Below are 14,123 nucleotides of genomic sequence, written 5' to 3' on the forward strand. Positions count from 1 at the left end.
TAACATGCACAAAAACAAGACAGAACACACTCAAGTTACAATTTACAACAAAATAACAACAAACCAATGACAGAAAAAAACCCAAAACAAAACACAAGAGGGAAAAAAAGCTTGTAGGAAGTTCAAGGATTGTTTGTTGGCCTTTAGGAGTGTTTTTCAGTCCAGTCTGTTGGGGCACCACACCCTGGCCCCAAAGTACACCTTCAGCATTCCCTGGGGACCTTGCCGCTCCATTCCCTTACTGTTCTGTTGCACCCCCTTAACGTTTTGCCTTGGTGTGGCGGGATCTGATCAGGTGAAATTTCCACACTGTGTCTCTGGTGTTGTTCCCTATAGGGCTGTGAGTCAGTAAGGGGTGTCATGTCTCAGAGTGGGGCCGGCCATGTGGTCCTCTTTATGAACTGGTTGCTCTAATTGGGAACATCGACCTCCTGACCTGGTGGGCCATAATGTGCTCCACTCTCTCCTCCTCCCTTTCATCTGCTCCCGTGTGCTGTGCTCGGATCAGATATGTCCCTCTTCCAGAGCTGTAGATTCAGTGTCATCCTTTGAAATAAATTCTTCTGTGGGGAAGGGCAGGTGTCCACTTAGTAGTTGGTGTTGGGGCCGGCTCCCCAGACCTCTCCACTGGTTCCCTGCTCCAGGCCCACATCCCTGTGGAGACACAAACAATATCCTTCCCTTGGTTGGGTTAGTGCCCTGTGCCCCCGCTACCCTTTTCTATTGTATTATTATTATTTTTTTTCCTTTTCCAACCTCCTTTTTAGAAGTCTACCATGTGTATCCCTGTATTTGGTCTCGTCCCTGCCATATTACCTGGTCCTCACCCCAGGAATTTTTGTATACCATGGCTTTTTCCGTATGCCCCTTTTGCCTTTTTTTAAAAGCTTATCTCAGCAGCCTTTGAAGTCTTTCCATCTTTATGTCAATGCTATCTTGAGGTCTGTTTTCTCTTTTTTTGCCCTCTGGGTGAAGTTGTTCTGTATGGTGGTCTTTTATTTATGCTTGGTGAGTGTTGTTCTTCTGCCCATACTGGGTCAGCAAGGAACTTTTGTAGGGCTGAGTTTCTTCTGATGTGTTCTTTGCATTTTTCCTTGCCTGGGAAGACTCTTACTTCTCCATCTATCTTGATTGATAATTTGGCGGGGTAGAGTATTCTTGCGTTTGCATTGTTTTCCTTCAATTTTTGGAATATGTTACTCCACTCTCTCCTCTTCTTCATAGTTTCTGCTGATAAGTCTGAGCATATTCTTATTTGGGAACCTGTATATGTGATTGCTTGTTTTTCCCTAGCTGTTCTCATGATTTTCTCCTTTTCCTCAAAGTTGGACAATTTAACTATTATGTGCCTTGGTGACTTCTTGGGATTCAGTCTAGATAGTGTTCTTTCAGCCTCCTGAATGGTTGCTTGGTTTTCATTTATTAAGCTGGGGAAGCTTTCCTCCAAGAATTATCTCACTATTGTTGCAGATGACTTCTTTGCTGTGTCTCCCTCAGGTAAACCAATAATTCTAATGTTGTTTTGCTTCATAGCATCAGGCATAACTCTGAAGTTTTCATCAGCTTCTCTGATGATTTTATTAGATTTTTGTTCACATTTGTTAAAGTCTCCATGGCTGTCCTCCAAGCCACTGATGTGTTTCTCTGATTCTTCCAGTTGATTCTTGAGGTCCATGAGTTTGCTACTAGTTTTTGTTATCTCCTCTCTAAGCTCCTATATTTCCTTTCGGTTTATGACTTTTACCTCTTCATCATTTCATCCTTTTTCTGTATTGTTTCCCTCATATCTTGTACGACTCCAAGTAGCATTCTGAAAATTTCTCTCTGTGGCAGCCCAATGTCTGCTTCTTCTATGCATGTCATTGTGTTCAGGATATCATCTGTCATTGCCTTTTGTTTCTCCTGTTTTTTCATTGAGGTCATTGAGGCTGATGGTTGTTTGCGTTACACTGTTTTAGAGGAGCCAGGTGCCATTTTCCATGGAGTCGAAGAGCACTGGCTGTCCCTGGGAGACTTCTTGTAGGAATGCTTCTTCGAACTGCCTAGAATTTATTTCACTATGGAATTAACCTACCACTTCATCCTTCTGTGGCTTCCCTCTCAGGGGAGTGACCCAGAAGGCTGGTGGGTTGCCTACTTTGGTGTTGCAGGGTTGGGAAGAGGTTCCTGCAGCAGCTTGGAACGTTGAGGAGTGTTGGCTGAGCTACCTTAGGACCCCAGGCACACAGGCAGGAATTCCCCTGTAAGATGTTGAGCAGATAATCCCCTGGTGGAGGTCAGCATGGCCTTCCATAGCCATAGGCTAGCTACACAGGGTGGAGCTCCCTAGCTGAGTGTAGTGCAGGCATAAATGTGCTAGGCTAAGGAGAGTGGTCTGGAGGTTAGCAGTAGTATGTGAGTGACCAAGAGAGATAAACAGGTGAAACAAAGTTAAAAAGCAAGCCTGCTGAGCATGTGTGTGGGGAAGAGATGGAAACAAACACAACAATGTAGCTGAGTCGCGATCCCCCGCCAGTGAAGCTGCACAGGTTTAGTCCCTGCTCTGAGGGAGCAGCTGCAAGCTGTGGCTGTTGAGAAAAGGCCCCTGCACAGCCCTCCAGAGAGCTGGGGACAGAGAGGAGCTGCAAGGGTCATGTCCCTGTCCCGAGGCGGATGGTGGCAAATTGTAGCTGTGTTGAGACCAAGCCACCCTACAGGCTCCAAATTGTCCCAGCTCCAGCAGAGAGATTGTCGGGGCCAAGGTCAAGCCCCAGCTGGCCTCCACTGAGGTAAGCCAAAAGCCCCCAGCAGCTCAAAACCCGTGGGTCTGTGCCTACTTATCTTTATGATGTTCCTCCTACATTCCAGCAATGTTGAATTTCCCTCTAAGAAACTCTCCTGGCCTGAATTCTGAGGAGTCCCTCTGGTATGTGTCTCAAAAAAAATCTTTTTTAAGGAGGGAAATAACAGGAAGATGTTCTTGGGCAATGAGCACAATTGATGTGTTTATGCACCATTATATCATTTTGATAATATTATCCCTGATCTCTTTTCCAATATATTATGTACAGTGTGTTTCAGTACTTTCCTGGATTGAGAAATATATATCTTGTCAATATTTTAGTCTATTCACTACAACACTGTCCAGATGCTCATGAACTGCCTCCAATAGCATGAGTTTTTTGTTTGCCTTTGCCAAAAATATGTAGAAGTATGAATTTTATGAAACACAAGCCTCATTCCTGGCATGCAACATCCCCCATAAGGGACTAGATTGGATTTTTGCAATATCGAATAACTACTGATTACAACACACACACACACACATTTAATTCTAAAAAACTTTCAATGTTTTAGATTTGTTTTTTTCATTTTGAATAGTTACGTTATTTTAGGGATATAGTCCCTTTTTAACCCTGGATATCAACTGAAACAATCTTCTGAGGAACCACTGGCATCTCAGTAAACCCTTAAGTCCAAGGAAGTTCTCAAAGAATTAAAACATAAATTCATCTCTGCTATCATCTTGATGCTTATTTACCCTGAGAAGTCAATTCTTATACTAACATTCAAATAGTCTACTCTACCTTTAAAAAAAAAAAGGAAACAACAATGAAAATCTCTGAAACTAGTCTTTTCTTTCATCTGTCTTTCCCAGAATCATTAATTTCTGTAACTAACCCTTTAATATTGGAGCTCCCTGGAACTTCTTACTGAGTGCTCTTTTCTTCTCTACTACATTCTCTCCACATAGAAATCTCATACTGCTCTATAATTTTAACTACAACCTACATACCTATGATTCTAAAATTTACATTTCTGACCCTTATATTCACCTTCCTATTTAACATTTGGCATGCTAATATATGTCAGGGAAGTCAAACTTAATATGTTCCAAACTAACCATGTGATATCCTTGTTTTCTTCCCATTGATTTCCCCAGAAACCTGGGAGTCATCTTTGACATTTCCTCTATCATAATTCCAGCCTCTACTAAAACACCAAGCTGTGTAGATTATTCCTCTAAAACAAATTTTAATTAGAATCACTCTTTTTTATTCCCATTACCACAATGCTGCACTCTTAAGGAAATCCCCTCTGACTTCTCAAAGATAGTCTCCCAGAATACATAATGAGAACAGTCTATTTTTTCCTCCATTTCTCTTGACTCAAATACATTTTGCATTTGTAGTATTACTGTGAAAATAGTTGTCTATCCTTCATTAGGTTAATAAACTACACATGAGTAATTTTACTCCTCTTAGCATAATACCTAGTAGGCATTCAGTAAATATTTGTTTCATTAATTGTATCATGTAATAATAATTGTCAGAAATTGAATGTTCATTTACTATATTCCAAAATTTCCACAACATTGCTTTTGTTTTAAGTACTTATACATACCTTCTTCATAAGGTATTATTTCATCTTCAATAATACATTATAAAGAAGGTATTACTACCTTCATTTATTTAGTTGAAGAAATTGAAACCCATAGAGTCTTAAACTCATACAATAGCAAGAGGCAGGATGACAATCTATATTTTTAATGGTTTAAACAGACTAATTTCTCTGGAATTTTGGCTGCTATCACATAAATTGATCATAAATCATGGTATATTATATTTCATTTTAACAGGATCCTTGTATATATTACTGGTTTAAACTTTAAGACTCCTCAAATTTGTTTTCCTGTGGGTGATTTGTAAAGGTATAATTTCCTTTTTATAAATGTTGTTATTTACTAACACATTTCCTTTCATACCATTCTTTAACTTTCCCTGCAATATTTCCCTTATATTTATTACCTAATAATTTATTACCTAATAATTTATTACCTAATACAACAAATTAATTTTCATGGTGTATAAAACTCCCACCCACGAAATAAACTACTTTAAGATACCCAACTATTCTTTCAGAGTTAATAGTTCCAAGTCTGGCACTAAGAGGCATAATACATTCATTTACTGATTTATTACCCAGGCACATTTGAAAAATTGTTTTTTTTAACCTTTTCTACCTGCTCCCCAAATTAATAGGCAATTGCAGTCCTATGCTTAGTCATATAATATCTGCATTTCATACTATAGCATTATCTCCATGTTGACTCAAACTATTAATGGCAATGATCTTCTTCATCCCCTACATGAGTTACCTCTTCAAGATATCTTCTAACTTTATAGATGCCCAAATCAGGTAATATTTTAGGAGTATATTTTGCTTGACATTTTGAAAATACATGATAAATTTTTATTACTAAATCCACTATACTATTATTATTATATCCAATATACATTCTATCTAGGAATGTTATTCACATTGTAGTACATGTAAATGCTCCCACCAGTAATTGTATAGTGTACAACCTAAGAGGCTATACCTCATGAAATAATACCTGCTCTCTCTTCCTCATCCACGAGTTATAACAACTCAAAATAAAGACAGATTATTATGAATTATGTGATCAAAAAGAGCCCAGATAGCATTGTAGGGTAAGTACTGGACAGTGAAGTGCTAGGTTGGCAGTTAAAACCCTAATGCCACTACCAAAAGAAAGATGAGATTTTTAGCCTAGGAAACACTATACAGGGTCACTATGAGCCAAGGTTGATAGCAGTGGGTATGTGAGTAAAAATGAATCCTAGAGACTGTTAAGCAGTTCAAACCCATCAACTGCTCTGAAGAAGAAAAATGAGACTGTCTGCTCGCACGAAGATTTACTGTCCTGGAAGATTCAAGAAGCACTTCTACTCTGTCCTTTAGGATTGCTATGAGCTGGAATTGACTCGTGGTAGTGAATTCGTTTTGGTTTAGTCGATCAAAATAATAAGATGAACTCTCTTTTTACATATAAATTCATATGCTTATATGCTTCCAATTTAATTATTCTAATATTATTTAGAGCCTTTGGTGGCAAGCAACCATAGAAAAGTAATTCTAACAACCCTACTAAAAATAAATTTATTAAAAGGATACAGATGATTTATAGAACTGGTGAGGAAACAAAACTGTGAGGATATGAGAAAGCTAGAAGTAAGAAATTAAAAAAAATAAATGTCTTATAGAGTGGTCTTTCTATTTAGAAAATATTATTGGTTTGCCATTTTCATTCCTATCACCACTATTGAAACTGCTGTGATAAATAATATGTTCATTAGATTCAGAAAACTCTGCCCAATAATAGCATAACATACATTATTCTCCAACACAGAACATTAAACAGACATTTTAATAGATTTTAAAACATTAAGATAGTATAACATATTCTCAGATCACAAAGCTATACAAATCAAAATTAGCAACAGGAGATCAAATGAACAAATTAAATGTATGGAAATTGAACAACATAGTGTTTAAAAATACAGGGTAATTGAAGAAATAGGGAGTGAGATTTTAAAATTCCTTAAAGCAAATGAGAATTAAAATACAACATATCAAAACCTTTTAGATAAAGCAAAAGCAGTAGTTACCTGGCAATTTACAGCAATAAACACACACTTTTAAAAAGGGGAAAAAAAGAACTAAAATAAATACTTTAACCTTTTATTTAAACAATTATGTAAGTTTAAACAATTATAAGAAGAGCATCAAAGTAATACTCCAACCACCCGAAGAAAAGAAGAATAAAGAATATATCAGAAATAAATTATTCAGAAAATAGGAAAACAGTAGAATCAACCAGAAAAGAGTTGATTCTTTGAAAGGATTTATAACCTTGGTAACCTCCTAGCAAATGTAGCCAAGGAAATGAATAAGATGATGTAAATATCATGAATAGAAAATTAAAATAGTGACATCACAACAGAACCAGCTGAAATAAAAAAGATAACACAGAACTATGAAGGACTATACGTCAAGAAATTTGAAAACCTAGAAAAAATTGACAAGTTTCTAAAACCACACTGCCTGCCTAACCTAACACAGGTTGATGTAGAAAACCAACAGACCCGTAATAAAAGAAGAAATAGGTAAAGTTATTAAAATAAAAATAATATCCAGGACCAGACCGCTTTACCAAATATTCTAACAAATTATCTAAGAAGAGTTGACACCAATTCTACTCAAACTATTCCAGAATATAAAACAGGATGAAAAACTCTCAATTTTCATTTATGAAGTAAATATTATCTTGATATCAAAACCAGTCACAAACATCACCAGAATGGAAAATTATAGACAATATCCCTTAATAACATAGATGCAAATAGAATCCAATTACACACATAGAAACACACTGTGGTAGTTACATAATTGTTTGTCAATTTGAGGATTGAGAGTGTAGGGGTGGAGTCTAGGCTCCAATTAGGTCATAGCCAATGAGACCTCTGTGTGGGTTTGTCCTTCTCCTGAGGATTCTGGAATTTCCTGTATCTCCTCCCTAGAGGTAGAAGATGCAATGTCTCTTGGTTCACTCTCAGAGATGCTCTACTGACAAGACACATGGTACTGCACTGATAGACCCCATGCCTTGGGAACTGGAGGAGCCATGTGGAGATGCTCAGAATGTCACTTGATCCACAAGACTTTACACCACTGACCTATGATCTTCCTGCATTCTGCATCACTGCATGTGTTTCGTGAGTCTGAGGAGGACTTTATGGCTTGGTATTAAACATGTGGGTTAATAGAGGACTTATGGAATTGATTTGGACTGGGCTGGGATGTATTCAACTGCTCTCGTATATAAAGTGCTTTCCTATACACATATGAGGATATATGAATTTGTTTCACTAGTCCACCCAGATTGACACATACACATAAATGTATAAAGGAGTGCTTTTATCAGGAATGGCAACTTTTTTCAAATTCTTTTTCTGCATCAATCTACATGATCATGGATTTCTTTTCCTTTGTTTTATTTATATTATGGCTTACATTAATCATTTTTCTAATGTTGAACCATTCTTATACACCTAATGGATTAAATGCTGGGGATTTGGGGTGTAACACAAAACTGAAATGAATGACACCCCCAGGTTATTTGGCACATTTTCTCTTTATGCTATGTATTTGTTGACTGAAGTAACATAAAGATGTAGTATTTTATCAAAAGTATAACAAGTTTTATGAAATGAATATATAAATATTACAAGCATTGTTCTGTCCATTTTTATACCTATTAACATTATTATGGGTGCTTAGAATATACTATTGCATAGGAGTACATTAAAAAAAAACTAAGGAATGTAAATTTGTGATTTCCACATTGGGCAGCTACCTTGGCTCCCATCTTAGAGAGAATCCTGATTACAAGTCATTTTGACAACTGGTTCAATGAATTCAACAAAAATGGGGAGGGAGGGGAAAAAGAGGAGCTGATATGAAGGGTTCAAGTAGAAAGAAAATGTTTTGGCAATGTTGATGGCAACATATGTACAAGTGTGCTTAATACAATTGAATGATGGATTGTTATAAGATTTGTAAGAGACCCCAAATGAAATTATTAATAAAAAATAAAAATAAGACTTATGTGCATTAAAAGACTTTACCAAAAGGGTAATAAGAGAGTTTACAGTGTGTGAAAAAATTGCAGTCACATAGTAAACGAGCTACTAATCTCTAAAATCTATAGAAAACCTCAAAAAGAAAAAGATGACTAATCCAATTTTAAAATTGGCAAAGGACCTGAATAGACAGTTCATCAAAGATGAGATTTAGGTGTCTAATAAACAAGAAAAAATGCTCATGATCACTAGCCATTCAAGAGATGCAAATCAAAACAATTATGAGTAACCACTTCACCCAGCATCGATATCACAGTTATAAACAAGCAAAGAAAAACAAGACGATAACAAGTGCTAGATAGAGTGTGAAGATATTGAAAGCTTAATACACTTCTGGGCAAAGGGACTGTGAAACAGTACAATCACCGAGGAAAGCAATGTGACACTTCCACAAACATCTGGGAACAGAAAGAGCAGCAACCCCAGCCATCCCTCTACTTGTTATATGCCCTGAAGAAATAAGAACCGATAAATGCACATCATGTTCACAGCAGCACTATTCACAATGGCAAGAAGATTGATACAATCTACATGCTCACCTGTCGAAGAATGGATCAATGAACTTTTGTACATATATACAATGGAATACTACACAATTTTAAAGAAAACTGATGAATCAGTGGAACATCTCTTATGGATGAAATTGAAAGACATTATGCTCTGAAATTTGTCAATCATAAAATGATAAATATTGCATAAAACCAGTGTTATTTTTTAAGTAAAAAAAACAAACTTTCAATCCAGAAGAAACAGACTTTGATGATGACCAGGAATGGCTATAGGGTACAGAGGCATTAACTTGGGTGAAGCAATAGCCAATAAGGGAGATGGGCAAAAGAGAAAACATAAAAAATGGAAATATTGAACGTTTTTATAAATTGTTTAATACATAAATAATCTTTTTTTAAACCTCTGCTTAATTTATATATTTTTTAAAGTTTGAAAAGAAATTGCATGTCTTAACATTGTTACTTTCTTTCAAAAATTTTTACGTGACTGAGTTTAGGTCATACTATTCTATCTCCTGGTCCTCTCAATTTACATAGCCAATGATTTTGGAGTTTGCCAGTAAGGAATGAGTGCCGGGGATTATTCCCATGCACTCAGTATATAATCCAGTAAAAAACTGTAAAGAGCTAAATCTATGGAAGGAAACCAGAATGCTATTAGGAAAGATGTCACTTCTAGAAACCAAAATAAACAAAGTGATGCATAATACTACATTCCTCTTTCATTTAGTTTACGGATTACATTCACATTTTTTACAACTCTGCCCTGATACTGAGCATAACTTTCCTGATACAACCTGGTTTGATAGTTTTGAATTCCCGTGCTACTGAGGTCAAGTAAAAGAAACAGCTTGCTTGATATCGGATACATGTCTATGAAATTTGTATCCGACTCCAATGTTTTGCATCTTCCTCACTGATTTTCACAAAATACATACTACTAAATAAATGTTCCACTCTTTGCCAGGCATACCCCTAAGCACAGTTATGTGTCATGTGGTCTACAATTCCTAGGTTCATCACTCTTTACATTGTCACTTCGCTACTCACTCTTAAAACCATCATGACTTTAAAAGGAAGTAGTTTTCTCCCACACTGTGTTGGAACAGCACTGCATGACCCTCCCATCTATCAGAAGTGTTTGTACCTCCTGTCCTATTTGTTATTTATTCAGTTATGTCTAGATTCTAGTATGGCTTGGTGCTTTTCTTAATAACCTGATAAACTAAGTTTTGTTGAGGCTCACATTCCAAGGTTAAAGCCAAAAGGAAAGGATAAACTTCACTGCAATTGAGTCAATTCGATATCATAGAGATACTATAGGACAGGGTAGAACTGCCTCCTTGTGTTTCTGAGACTGTTAACTCTTTACAGGAGTAGAAAGCCTAATCTTTCTCTGGTTGAGCTACTGATCGTTTCGAACTACAGACCTTGCAGTTGGTAGCCAGAAGTGTAACTACAATGCCACCAGATTGAGCTACTGTTTATTTCTTAAAACAATTAAACAGGTGTATGTATTGCTCGATTCCTGTGTTTCATCTATTTCAAACCCACTTGAATTAAAACAATTTAAATATTCATCTGAGTTGTTATCCCACACGCTTCTGTACTTCAAGGCTGTTCAGGACCATTTCCTCAAAAGCATGAGAGAAGACGTTTCTTGCAGTCTCACAGTACATCTGATCCTTTACAAAGGGGTTTCAAAAGGTTCTTAAGAAACTCCAGTACCTTTTAAATACAAATGAACCCAGCATATTTTAAACAGGCGCTGATCTTTTGTTGCCCTCTAGTGGTCAATGGTATGCAGTCTCACTGAAGAGGAACAACAGCAAAAACCAATCTGCTGCTTTGCATTTAATGAAGGGAGCCCCAAAATATTTAAAAGCCCTATTACAAGGATCTACATGTGACCTCCTCCCTAGGAGATGGGCAACAGAAAAGTGGGTGACCTTGGACAGTGCAAGATATGACAAAATAATAATTTATAAATTATCAAGGGTTCATGAGGGAGGGGGTGTGGGGACGGAGGGGGAAAATGAGGACCTGATGCCAAGTGCTTAAGGGGAGAGCAAATGTTTTGAGAATGATGAGGGCAATGAATGTACAAATGTGCTTTACATAATTGATATACATATGGATTGTGATAAGAGTTGTATGAGCCCTTAATAAAACAATATATAACAAGTAATAATAATAATGGAAACCAAAATTTTAAAAAAGAGTTGTACGAGCCCCCAATAAAATGTTTTTTTAAATCCCCAAGTATAAAGAAAGATATAATTTCAATTAATTTTTAAATGTTTTTATCTCATAAAATTCAAAATATGTTGATTTATTTTAAGATACAAACTATTGCTATTAGTTTAAAAATCAAAATAAACATTCTAGAGTCCATTCTTGATTCATAATAATCCTATAGGATAGGGTAGAAGTGTCCCATAAGGTTTCTGAAGCTATAAATATAGATGCAAATCTGCTACAACTTCCATAGAGAAACTCATAAATAACTACTTACTTTTCAATTAGCAGCCAAGCTTTTAATCATTGCATCAAAAGATTCCTGGTTATTCGTTACCAGATATCAGCTGCATTCATTGAATCGATGTTAGATAAGCACGGGAACTTATTCCTGCTCATAACCCTTTCTATATGCTGTACTTCATTCATTTAGGTTGTATATTACATGGTAATGTCTAGAGAGATGAAGATAACAAAATTATATACATGTATATGCACAGTTAAAATAAAAATAAAAGTTATCACCATTATAATCATTGAGGGTAATGGAATTCTCATCTCTACTATTTGGATTTATATCCACTCTATCAAAAATGAAATATAATTGAGTTCTCTTTTATATTACAAGCCTCATTTCAGTTGCAGAAATATCATGATAGTTATCAGTATCTATAAAGTAAACAAAAAAGCTAACTTCATCTGTTTTACTACTAGTATACTATTATTGCTACTCCCAATACTACCACTCCTGCTGCTGCTGCTGTTACTACTGCTGCTGTGGCAATGAAGACTACTACTATTTTATTATATTACTTTAATAATGATGACAGCATTTGTCAAACATTAGCTATCAGGCAATGTGTTAATAATTACATGCATCTCATTTATTTTTAAACAGTTTTATTGATATAATTCACATATTATACATTTCAATGGTTAAATCATATTTTAAAGTGTTATATAATCATCACTATAATTAATTTTAGAACAATTATTTCCCATTTGCCCCTTTACATTTTACACACCTTGACCTACTCCAAGGAACCATTAATTCAGTTACTGTCTCTACAGATTTACCTATCCTGGATTTCATATACAGAAAAATATACACACAAAAAAAACCCTAACAATAATAACCAAACAAAACAGAGATGTGATAGTTTTTTGTGTGTGCCAACTAGGCCAATAGGAATATGTGGGCAGAATTTAATCAGGTTGCAGCTTGATTGGAGGGCAATGAGATTAAAGACTTTCCAAGGCCTGCTCCCTTCCCTCAAGCATGATGCTGCTTGAGCAAGTTCTTTGTCTCAACCATGTGCTGCACTACTTGTTGGCCAAGCCAACCTAGGAATCCTGTTGCTGTGCTGCAGGCTCCTTACAGACATGCTTCCCCATGCTTATGGTGCATACATTGCTTGAGCTTGAGGCTGGTGGATCTTGTCACCATGCATTGCTTGAGTTCGAGATACCATCAGGGCCTGCTTCGCTAAGCTCCCATGCTACTGACTGTTGTTGACCCACCCTGCTGTCTGCTACCTCCAGGCAGACTCTGCCTGTCTTGCCTGAGGGAAGACTCTGATGTCTGCTTCCTTGACCTTGGACCAGAAACCCCAGGTGAGTTGAAGGACTTTCAGTATATTAACTGTTCCATGAAACTGAGTTGAACTGAGACTGTATGGCTGTGTGGACTAATTAGCTGTTATGTTCCTTCTTGCTATATAAATCTATCCTTTTACATATATTAAATCATAAGTTCCCTGGTTTTGTTTCTCTAAAGACCCCTGCCTAACACAAGAGATAAACATCAAATGAAATGAAAGGAGAACATATTAAAAACTAGAACAACTTAAAATGGGTCAAAAGAGAGATCAAGTGATAAAGTGTTAAAATTTAAGGGAACTGCATCTTTAATATTCCACTTTCCAATCCACTCTGTATGAGAAGAAGGCTATTCACATCTCTGGTCCATGGTCAGCGTCAATTCACTTGAAGCTTAAAACATGTTTATTTCCCCTTTGTTTAAAACAACAACAACAAACTGCAACAACTTTAAAATTTGTCCAAAAGGAGACTATACAGTGCTCTCTGTTTGATAGCAAAGCTATTCCCATCTGTCAACTGTGGTCCGAGGGAATTCACCAGAGGCTTAATCAATGTAGCGGCCTTGCAAATAGATTTTGGGCTTCTACTGTCAAACATAGCCTTCTTCAAAGTAAGAGTTAACAATTTAAGCTCTGATACCATTCCTTCCTTCAAAGTTAGATTAAATTATTTACAATCCTTGGATCACAAAGATGGTGTGTTTCTTATAGATGGACTTAGTTGATGACTCACTTAGATGGCTGCTAGTTTGAAGACAAGTCTTTAAGGCCCCAAGTACTAGTCTTTCTTATAGGTTGGCTCCAACTAGTTTCTTCACCACAGTTTTCTATAGCATATCTTCAGTGATCTCATGTAGCAGGGCTATGTCATAAGAACTAATTGTTTGTTTGTTCTTTTTAATTTAAGATAATTTTATTGATGTTCTTATAGCTCTTATAACAATCCACACATCAATTTTATCAAGCATATTTTTACATATGTTGTCATCATCATTTCCTAAACATTTACTTTCTATATGAACCTTTGGTATCAGTTTCTCTTTTTTCCCTCCAACCCCCTAACCTTGTGACCCTTTGATAATTTATAAATTAACATTATTTACATATCTTACACTGACTGCTGTCTCCCTTCACCCACATTTTTGTTGTTTGTCCCCCTGGTGGAGATGGGGGGAGGGTTAGAACTTAGTGTTCCTAAGTTGAAGATAGAGCTAAATGTGATGCAAGATACATTCATATATCAATGATTTATATATGTCCCTAGTTCACTTTAGAGACATAATTATAAT

This window comes from Tenrec ecaudatus, chromosome X (genome assembly GCF_050624435.1).
Source record: "Tenrec ecaudatus isolate mTenEca1 chromosome X, mTenEca1.hap1, whole genome shotgun sequence".
Lineage (NCBI taxonomy): Eukaryota > Metazoa > Chordata > Mammalia > Afrosoricida > Tenrecidae > Tenrec > Tenrec ecaudatus.